This window comes from Tympanuchus pallidicinctus, unplaced genomic scaffold (genome assembly GCF_026119805.1).
Source record: "Tympanuchus pallidicinctus isolate F22 unplaced genomic scaffold, pur_lepc_1.0 scaffold3, whole genome shotgun sequence".
NCBI classification, from domain to species: Eukaryota; Metazoa; Chordata; class Aves; order Galliformes; family Phasianidae; genus Tympanuchus; species Tympanuchus pallidicinctus.
In genome coordinates, this window is record NW_026294747.1 from 60,927,418 (window position 1) to 60,937,807 (window position 10,390).

Genomic DNA, 10,390 nt, shown 5'->3' on the forward strand with positions numbered 1-10,390 from the left:
TAGAAAATGCACCACTGAGCTGGTTTTCTAATGTTGGTCTGTTTTTGCAATTTTGTTATTCAAAAGTAGTTGCTGTTTATAAAAATAAACTTTTGTACATATCTGAAAATGCTGTTTTCTCTACATCTGGAAAAATCCATTGCTGCTGAAGGGAAACAGGGAAAATGATAACAGTGCTTCGGTTTTGGTATCCGCTTGTCTGCTGCAAGGCTACAAGTTGCCTTTCCTTCTCCTGACCTACATAGGAAGGATTCCTCCACGAGGCTCTGCTCGACGTTTACTGAACAGTCAGAGGAGGAACAAATATTTTGATATTTCCAGGTGATGTGAGGTCTCAGCATTGCCTCAAGATACATAAAAGGTTCCTCTCCGTTGTGAAGAGCTCCACGTAGCAGATCTGTGCGGAAATCTGTGTGCTGAGTTTTACTACTTTGCTAAATATTCTCTCCCAGCACGCGTTCCCGCATCGTTTCCGTAGCACGCTGGAGATGTGACATTGCTTGCAGCCAGCAGATGCGGTGGCTCAGCACACAAACCTGTCAGTCTTTCAGACCTTCTGTTCCAGAAGGATTTCGTCGGATGTGCTGGCGTTGCCCTGACAGAAGGGCTGATTCTTGGTCTTTACAAACTGGATTTCCCTATGGTGAGGATGAGGGGAAGTTGTTTGCTTCCATCCTTGACGTGACCCGAGGATCCTGGCCTAAGCACAGGCTTATGAGCATCGCTTTTGAGAAGACACAGGCATGGGATTCCTTGCTGTTGTTGAGGGGTGCTCCAGAACCTCGCTTGCTCTCACTCCCAAAGCGCTGCTTGCTGCACGCGTGGGGCTGAGCTGAGGTCAGGCCATCCCCTCCCACTGCCTGCACTGGTAAAAATAGAGGAGCTGACAGCCTGCTGTGCTTCCTCCTGGGGAGGCTTTTGTATTAAAAAGCCCTCAGACTTGCAGCGTATTCAAGGTATCCATTACTGGACTACAAGAAGAGATCCGGGGGGGAAAACAGAAAGCAGGGAAAGAAGCTTCTCCAGAGCAAGAAGAGTTGAGCTGCCCGGCTATGAGGTGTCTATCAGATGAACAAATAGTTCTCACAAAGCGTGCCTTTACAGCGCAGCTCTCCTGCCCTATCTGCACGCAGAGAGATTGCATTCCTGCTGCTTTATCGCTTTTAAACAAGGGTTATTTGTGTCCTTGCTCTCGAGGGTAAGGAGCGTTTCAAGTGCTCTTTCTGAAGATCCCCGGGTATCCGGCGGTGTATTAAATGTCTGTGGCTGGCTTGGTGTGTTTTGCACTGGCTCTTAGCGGCGGGAGCCCGGCGTGGTATTTAGATGACCTTGAGCTGCACTCTGCAATCCATCTGGTGCAATTGCCAAAGCCAACGCTGCCTGGGATTTAAATCACAAGATAAAGCTCTGCGTGCTCCGCCCCTCCCTCACATCCATATAAATAAGTGTTGTATATACGGCTGTGCAGCTGATGGTTTTCCACCCGGCTGTAGCTGTGTGCCTGTCAGAAATGGTGTCAGCAATTAAAGGGACCCGGCTGTGAACTGGTGAACATCCACGTGGCCCTCGAAGCGGATGGGGCTGCACAGCATCGGCCTGTGATCTGTAGGGATACAGATCTCTGTCTATACGTACCGATGCATTTATAGGAGGGTAACATTTCACAATCGCAGCAGAGGCCCAAAGCCTGCACCCTTAAGGCTGCCACATCCCTTCCTTTTATTTTCTACTGCTGCCAGGAAGGGGCTGGCTGTTCCCTGGCCTTGCTTCCCAACCCAAGTCGTGGTGTGTGCTCTTAGGGATGAGGATGAGCTCTTCCCCTGTTCTCATCTCAGCTGGGGGCTGAGTGGTGAAAGCCACGAGAACGACTTTGGAAGGTCCTGGGGAAAGGGAGAGGGCACCATCAGAGCCCGGCCCCGTCTGCTTGACTCCATCCCACACTCTGAAGTGCCCTCCTGACTCCCTGTTGGCACTGGCACTGCTGCCCCATCCCTAGAGGTGCTCAAGGCCAGGTTGAATAGGGCCCTAGACGGGATGGGTTGGAGCTGCATAGGCTTGAAGGTCTCCTCTAACCCAAGCCATTCTATGACCGACCTTGGGCCTTACTTCTGCCTTCTCTGTAGCTAAAATCTCTGCCTTGTGACAGACAACTGCTCAATTTCAGGAGTCAGAAACCCCTCGGGGATGGGCTTCATGGGGAGAGATGATGTGGGGAGCAGAGCGATGCTTGCCTCTCTTCCACCCAAACCTGGTTGCCTGCTCATTCCCAGAGGCTTGGTGGGATTTGAACCGGTGCTACGGCTGTAAATCTCAGTGTTTTCACCCAACCTGTCTGTAAACATCTCCAGTGCTGAGGTTCAGCTGTAGTGCCCAATCCCAAATGGTCTTCATTCATCCCTACTGCAAAGAAGGCATTTTTCTGACATCTATGCTAAAGTTTGTTGCTGTTCCTGAAGCCTAACACTTCTTCCCGTAGTCAGAGAAGAAAGAAAACAACCTTTTCCATTTAACCACCTGAAAATATTTGTGAGAACCTCTGCCATCTCTTCTCCTGACCAAATACCTTCAATCCCTTTGGTGGTTTTATTTTTGATCTTAAGTTAAAGCAGTTTCTTAGACCCTGAGCCACCCCACGTGCAGCCAAGGCCGTGCTCCCAAGCAGACCCAGACATTGCTCCATGTCCCTGCACACCCCATTCCCCCTGCTTCATCCCTGCCTGCAGTTTGCCCTTTTTGCAGCAGCATGATGAGGGCTGTTTGCATTTGTGCTCTGCAGCTCCAGCCTTCTTACACAAGCAGAAAGTTTTTCCTTTGTTTCCAATGAATCGCAGCCTATTTGTTTATTTTTTTTCCAAGCCATTTCTCTAATGCATCAAGTTTGTTTTGAAGTTTCAGCCCATGCTCCAAAGTGCTCAAAGTCCCTCCCAGCTTGGTGTCATTTGCAGCTGCAATAAGCAGATTTTCTATTCATGCAAGTAATTATTAACAAAATATTTTGAGCAGTACCAGGCCTGGGACAGCTCTCCAGGGACTCCCAGGCTGTGAATCTCCTTGGTTCCATGGTGAAGCATAAATAACTCCTCCAGGCGTTGTCCCCTCCTGCAGCCCTGCTTGCCTCCAGCTCCGTGTTGCTGTCTCTTGTCATTCCCCAAGTCTGGATTTAAATGGTCTGGATTAAAATGCTCACCAATGACAAATCTGGACATGGTTTTTGGTAAGCCGTTCTGGGGTTTTCATCCCATTCTGTCCTCTATCACCATCATAGAATCGTAGAGTCACAGAATGGCTTGAGGTGGAAGGGACCTCAGAGATCACGTAGTTCCAATCCCCTACGTTGGCATCACCCATTGAAACTCAACTCCTCCTCCTGCTCAGCAGTTCTCAGTACTTTTATTTAACGTTAATATAAATCAGATTTCTATTCCTCACTCCAGAAGTGTTTTATTTTATTTACTTATTTATTGCAGGGCTACCTCCCCCACAGCCATCGCTTTCAGCAAGGAAGGAAAGTTTCACTGCTTTTGCTGGCATTTGAGTATTCTCTATATCTGAGTGTTTACTGAACAAAAAGTTTTCATGCTGCTAATCTCGTTTTTTCCATTACTGATGTATAGCCCTAACGGGATGGAAGATTTCCCCATGAATTCCAAGGACCTAAAAGCCAGAGAGGAGCGAAAGCACTCTAAAATTAATGTACTTCACACCTACCTGCTTTTCCACTCCACCAAGTGTCAGCATTCCCTTTGCAGTCTTAAAAACTACTCTCAAAATGATAGCATCAGAATTGGAATCTTAGAATCATGGAATAGTTTGGGTTGGAAGGGACCTTAAAGCCCATCCAGTTCCAGCTCCCTGCTACAGGGCTCCTTCTAAGGGAAATGTAAGAATCTGGCTTGTTCTAAGAAAATAAATGTTTGAGCGTGCTTGGGGACTGACCCAGGAAAAGCAGTCCATATTCACCATTATTTTGGTCTCTGCTGAGCTCCCAGAGGCAGCCAGCACAGAGGGCAGATGGAGGTCTGAACTGTGGGACTTGGTGCTGACATACAGCATCCTACAGCCTTTGCTTCCTGCATCAAAGCTTCTGCCTTGGTGAAGCTTTCCCTGTTCCCTGGAGATGCTCTCGACTGTAAATGCAGCTCTGGGTATTTCCTGTAGTTCTTAATCTTGATAATTATTTCAATCAAGCTATCGATTCATAACTTCCTGACTAACGAAATGCTGCCTCTTACCACGTTCTCTTTTGGTACGCAAAGGTGCCTCTGAAAGGCAAACCCCATGCTGGGAAGACCAAGCAACTTTCACACCTGGCTCATCACCAAGTGGATGCGATGCCATGCTGTGAGTGTGACTTCTTGCCAGGTTTCTGGGTGACACTGAAGGAGACACCCATAGGTGCAGAAATTCAGCCTTCACATGCGTGAGTGGGTAAGGATTGAAGCTTGTTGCCAGGCCCTGATGAGGTCAAGCTGAGATAAGGAGCAATCCAAGTGCATCTAGCTGGATTTGTGTGGATGGTTAGGCATCATCTGGAAGGTCTTTTTCAGCCCATGTGGTTCTATGGCCTGGGAGAGCCTGGTCCAGTTAACTGCTCCATGCAAATCTGCCTTCCCTGCGTCTTTTTATTCATTTGAAATTGATTTGCTACTCATTTTAGTAATAGGCTTGTATCCACTCTATGCACGGTCCCTGTGATTAGGGGCACCTTGTTCACCAGCTCTCCTCAGCCTTCCCCTCTCCAGGCTGAACGATCCTGGCCTTCCCAACTCCCCCTGGGAGGTCATTTGGCACGGGGACGCGGCTCAGTGGTGGAACTCAGTAGGTCAGGCTGATGGTTGGACTTGGTGATCTTGGAGGTCTTTTCCAACCTAGATGATTCCACGATAGTATGAGTTTTGTTGTTCTCTCTGCTTCTCCAAAACCATCATGCTTCTCTTGGGGACCACAATTACACACTGCATTGGACATGCTTGAGAAAAGCACCAAGGGAAGACACCCTGGCTTGGTTTTTTTGGCTGCTACCTTGAACACAATTTGCTGAGGTCTTGGTGGAATTACTTGGTGGCATTTGGTGACTCTGTGAGAGCTATGCAACTGGATGGACTCCTCGCCCACCGGGACGCTGCTGATGCTGTTCCAGTGCCAGGCTCTGGAGAGCCACACTCTTTCCATCCCTAAAAGAGACCATTAAGCGCTCCCTACCTTTTGCTCCCTGCCTTTTAACCACCAAAAAGGGCTGCAGGAAGGCCCAGTGGGAGAATCCAAATGTTTCTTTCCCCTCAATGTTAAGACTGCCAAGCCCAGTTGTTAGTAGAGATAGCTCTTCCAATGCAAAGCGGTGAGAACAGCTTGGCTTATCTTGGCTCGCTTGATGCATCCAACACAGAGACCTTGATCTTCAAACCTGCAGATAATCCATGCTCTAAATGAGCTTTTTTCCCCCCAATATAGTGCTATCTCCAGACCTTCAGACTGAGAATGAAGAAATAAGGCAATGAGAAACCCTCAGCTTTCAGCAGGGCACTCAGAGTCATTAAGATTGGAAAAGACCACTAAGATCATCTGGTCTAACCATCAACCCATCCCCTCCATGCCCTGCAATCCGCATTGAACTTGCACAAAGCAGTCAGTGATTCCATAATTTCTGTTTTAGGATAAAACAAGCTAAATATTCTTCAGCATATCTATAAGTATGTGGAGGGGACTCTGCCCCTTCCTCCTACAAGCAATTTTTGCCTTAGTATTTAGCTCTTCTCATCGTTCAAGGACTTTAATTAAACTTCCTCACGTTGGCATCACTGCATATAAAAAGCAAAGCTAATTATTGCAGAATTCGAGGGAAACAGAATCTGGAATCCACTAAAAGCTCCTCTGAGAGGTGAATCTTGGATTCAACAGCTCCTTGCTGGGGAAGAAATGATGGGCTATGGGAGGAACGTGGGAAATAGGAACTTGTGAGGACAGACAACTGCTTCTGGCAGGTTGAGACAGCTCCAAGGCGGCGTGCTGGAGCAGCCTGTGTTCCCTTCACTCCCCACAAAGAGCAAAAGCTGTTTTTGGTGGGATTTTGACCTGTAGGGAGGAAAGGACACAGGAGGCCAAGCAATGGCGGTGCTTGGGGCTGCGTGCTGACCATCCTCTATGCCACCGCAACCTGCCCGCGTCCCTCATCCGTGAACCTCATCCAACACCCGAAACTGCTCAAATAACCCTTCATAAACAAACAATTCTTCCTTCCCTCGATTGGAGGCAAGGAAAAAAAAAAAAAGAGAGAAGAATTGGGGTCAAGGCGAAGCAGCGGCCGTATTTCTGCCGTCCTTTGGGAGCCGGTCTGCACTCACTCTGTGGGTGTTCTCATTGCACACGCTGAACACAAGACGCTTTCCCTTAGTAGGACAGGCTCTGTGCCGCGGCCCTTCTCGCCCGGCCATAAAAGGGCAGCGATTTCGGTGCGACCCCAAGCCCTCCAGGCCTGGTCGGCTGCATCCCTGCGCTGCTGCTTCCAACCTCCTCGCCTTTGGCTCGCTCTTCTTTCACGCCTTTTGTTTTGTCTCTCCTCCTCTCTGGAGGCTGCAGGGATTGAGGCCAGAGAGCCTCCAGGAATGTTTCTTGCTTTCCCTCTTTTTTTTTTTCTCTCTCTCTCTCTCAGTCTCTTGGCCTGATGTGATCCCTGCTTTTCCATACTCCCTGTGCCTGCCCAGAAAATCAGCTGCGGGGTGAAAACCGGTCGCTGGGCCAGCAGTACATCCCCAAAGGGTTGGCTGTGCCCCTCCATCCTGTGCCCCTCATCCTGCAGGTGAATCCCTGTCTGTCTGCACAGCTCTTCCACCTCCTCCTCCGCTCCATTCTGCGGAATGGTTGGGTGCTGCCATCTCAGAAGGACGCAGAGCTGTTATGGAGCATCCAAAGGAGGGCTGCGGAGATGGGGAAAGGTCTGCAGGGCAAGGGGTGTGAGGAGAGATGAGCGCCCTGGGTTTGTTGGGCCCAGAGCAGAGAAGGATGGGGGAGGTTTGCAGCCTCTTGTATGGCCCTACAGCCTCTCATGGCCCTACAGCCCCTCATGGCCCTACAGAGATTCTCATGGCCCTACAGAGACCCTCATGGCCCTGTAGCCCCTCATGGCCCTAGAGACCCTCATGGCCTTGCAGACTCTCATGGCCATGCAGCCCCTCATGGCCCTGCAGCCCCTCATGGCCCTGCAGCCCCTCATGGCCATACAGCCCCTCATGGCCATACAGCCCCTCATGGCCCTGCAGCCCCTCATGGCTCTACAGCTCCACACAGGGGAGCAGAGGGCCAGGTGATTCCCTAGAGGACTAAAGCTATGGGAAGACAATGTGAAATATCAGGTATTGGTTAAATCAGGGCAATGCGAAGTTCTCCTGGTTCCCATGAATAATTGCAGGCCCCCATATTGCTGTGAGAGGGCCAAGTCCTTCAGTTAAGACCTGCTGTGACCATTTGCTTGGTTGCTGTCTCACAGCCCAAGGATTAAAAAGAAGAGTGAGATCTGCAGGAGATGGCCCTTTTATGATACTCACCCCCCTCCTGTATCACCAGGGCCTTCCTGCTTTTGCTCCTCACCTACCCTTATCTCTAGGGCTTCTCTGCCCATCCATGGAATCATAGAATCATTAAGACTGGAAAAGATCTCTGAGATCCCCAAGTCCACCCCAACCCACCCCACCAGGCCCGCTGCCCACATCCCTCAGTGCCACATCTCTATGGCTCTGGAACACCTCCAGGGACGGTGACCCCAGCACCTCCATGGGCATTGCCACTCATTCATTCCTAATACCCAACTTGAACCTCCTCATGTGCAACCTGACGCCATCACCCCTCATCCTGTCACTGTCATGTGGGTGAAGAGGCCGACCTCCGCCTCTCTACCGCCTCCTTTCTAGTTGTGGCCTCCTCTTCTCCAAACTGAACCATCCCAGTTCCTTCAGTCACTCCCTATAGACTTGTGCTCCAGACCCTTCCCAGCTCCATTGCCCTTCTCTGGACATGTTGCAGGACCGAGATGAAATTCCCCAACGGCAACAGTGGCAAATGAATTGAACGTAGGGTTGCTTTGCTGAGGTCCTTCTGTGGGGAGCCGTAACCCATTACCATTTTGATGATCTATGCAAGATGTGACAGGGCCAAGTCCCAGGCAGCACCACCTGAGAAGCTAGCAGACCTTCCAGATCTTCACAGGAAGCACCAAGAGCATAAAGCTATCCTCTTCCAGAAACCCCAGCAGATGAAGAGGAGGAAAAACAGTCCCAGAAGGGAGATCTGTTGTCTACGTGCTGGTGCAGGGATCCCTGGTATCTCAACCCACACAGAGGTGTCCCGTGTCTCACCCTGCTCGAATCATGGAACCACAGAATCATTCGAGTTGGAAGGGACATTTAGAGGCCATTTGGTCCAACTCCCCAGCAGTGAACACAGACACCTACAGCTCCATCAGCTGCTCAAAACCTGACCATGAATGGTCCAAGGATGGGTCTTCCACTACATCAACCACATCCACTACAGGAGCAGGAGCAGACCTGGCTTAGATAGGTTGGAAGGATGGACATGGAAACGTCCTTCCCATCAAGCTCTCCCTTGTCGCTCTGCATTACAACAGCCACAGACCTGACCACGTCACCTCTCCCACTCAGCAAAGTCACTGGATGGGGTTGGGTGGGATCCCACCAAACTGGGTTGGGTGAGGTTTGCTGGGAGATACAGGAAGTCAGTTCAGCCAATTCCACGTGAGCCCGTGAGTAGTGTTGGCCAACGAAACCGTGCGTGCTTCATCTTTTAGGAATGTTGCTGCAGTCACCGTTGTCAAATGAAGTTTTTCACCAAAATGTGTTGTCAGCTGTGTCTGCAGCTCCTTCTGGGACATTTCTCCTCGTGTTGATGGCAATGACCTTTGGGGGAACAGCTTCTCCTATATTGGGGAGGAAAAAGCGTGGATGGCAAAGACCAGGCCTCCATGTGAGGTGTGGGCTCTGCATCCCAAAAAGCCCAGGGACCTCCTGGGAGCTCACTTAACCCTAACCCTAACCTAACCCTAACCCTAACCCTAACCCTAACCCTAACCCTATGGGCTTTGCCCATACCCAGCACCCCTCTTCCTTCAGACCCATGAGCTCCAAATCTCAGAGGGCTTCAGGCTGCTCCCACCCCTGTCCTGTCTGCTGGATTTGAGCCCCAGAACAGAGCTCAACCCCTACTCCCATCTCAGCCTTCATCTCTCACCCTCACCCCATCGGTGTCCGCATGTCCGCTGGGTGTCCTCCAGCATCTCGTGGAGCTCTTGGAAATGCTTCCAGGCGTGGAGACACGTAAAGGAGGCCAAGCAGTCATCCTGGGAAGAGCTCTCTGATACGGGAAAAGAGCCGGTCGCCTCGGCCAGGATTTTTTTTCCTATAGAGCAGGGTTGAAAGCAAGACAGGATTAAAACCAAAAATTAAATAAACCCAGGAAACGGAGCGCAGGCAGGACGTGGCTGCAGCGACATTATGCAAAGGGCCGTACACATCTGGAAGAAGTTACAGCGCACGGCAACCGAGTCTAAACAAGTGCAAGACGTTACTGCATTTCTGTCTGCAAAAGGGAGTGGTTGGCAAGAGGGAAATGGCTGGGAAGGTGGGATGGAGATGCAGCAGATGGGGTTTTGGGGATCCATAGGAGCCGCTGTGGTTTTTGGTTGCAGGGCAGTAGATGGGGATTTGATTTTGGTGGGTGGGGAGATGTGTGATTTGAAACGGGGAGGTGGGGAGGTCTTGGTGAGACCCACGCTGCGCTGGCAGCTAAATCACAAAACCTCACCCGTGAGACCCCACTCTGAACCCCAAAATTGCCTTAAAATAGAATCACAGAATGGTCTGGGTTGGAAGGGACCTTTAAGATCGTCTGGTTTCAAACCCTTTGCTTCAGGCAGGGACACCTCCACATTCCCACCATGGCAGGAGAGCTGCTCCACAAACCCCTTTCTGAACCAAACTGAGCTCAATATCACCCCATCACTCCCCAAACCGAGCTTTCCCAACCCAAAAAGCCAAATGTGGGGGGTTCGCTCTCAGGAAATGATCCCTACCGTGCCTCAGTTTCCCCAGTGGGCACTTAAGGACGCTCACGGAGGACGAGGGCCGTCGGTGCTGCTTCCACACGGGAGTGGGGGGGGGAGGTGATGCCGGGGGGGGGGTCATGCGTGGAGGGGGGCGGTCGCGCGTGGCGACGCGGCGGAGGGGCTCTGTCCCTTTAAGGGGGGCAGCCGCGGCCCCATCTGATGCGGAGGCTCCAATCAGCGGCCCTCGGGCTCTTGGCAGCTCCAGCCGCCGCCGCTCCGCATTCCTCCGTCTTCCTAAAAGGGGCGAACATGGCGATGGGCAGGATGAGGTGAAGGAGC

General features: G+C 51.0%; 1 long non-coding RNA gene across 1 annotated transcript; it reads right to left on the bottom strand.

Annotated features, from left to right (window-relative positions):
- Positions 1–2,652: 2,652 nt before the first annotated feature.
- On the bottom strand, positions 2,653–10,167 carry LOC128086466 (uncharacterized). Its single transcript, XR_008209376.1, has 4 exons — positions 10,079–10,167; positions 9,244–9,405; positions 8,626–8,926; positions 2,653–5,472 (listed from the first exon to the last, which is right to left on the bottom strand). It is a non-coding gene; the product is annotated as an uncharacterized LOC128086466 (long non-coding RNA).
- Between the last annotated feature and the right edge of the window lie 223 nt (positions 10,168–10,390).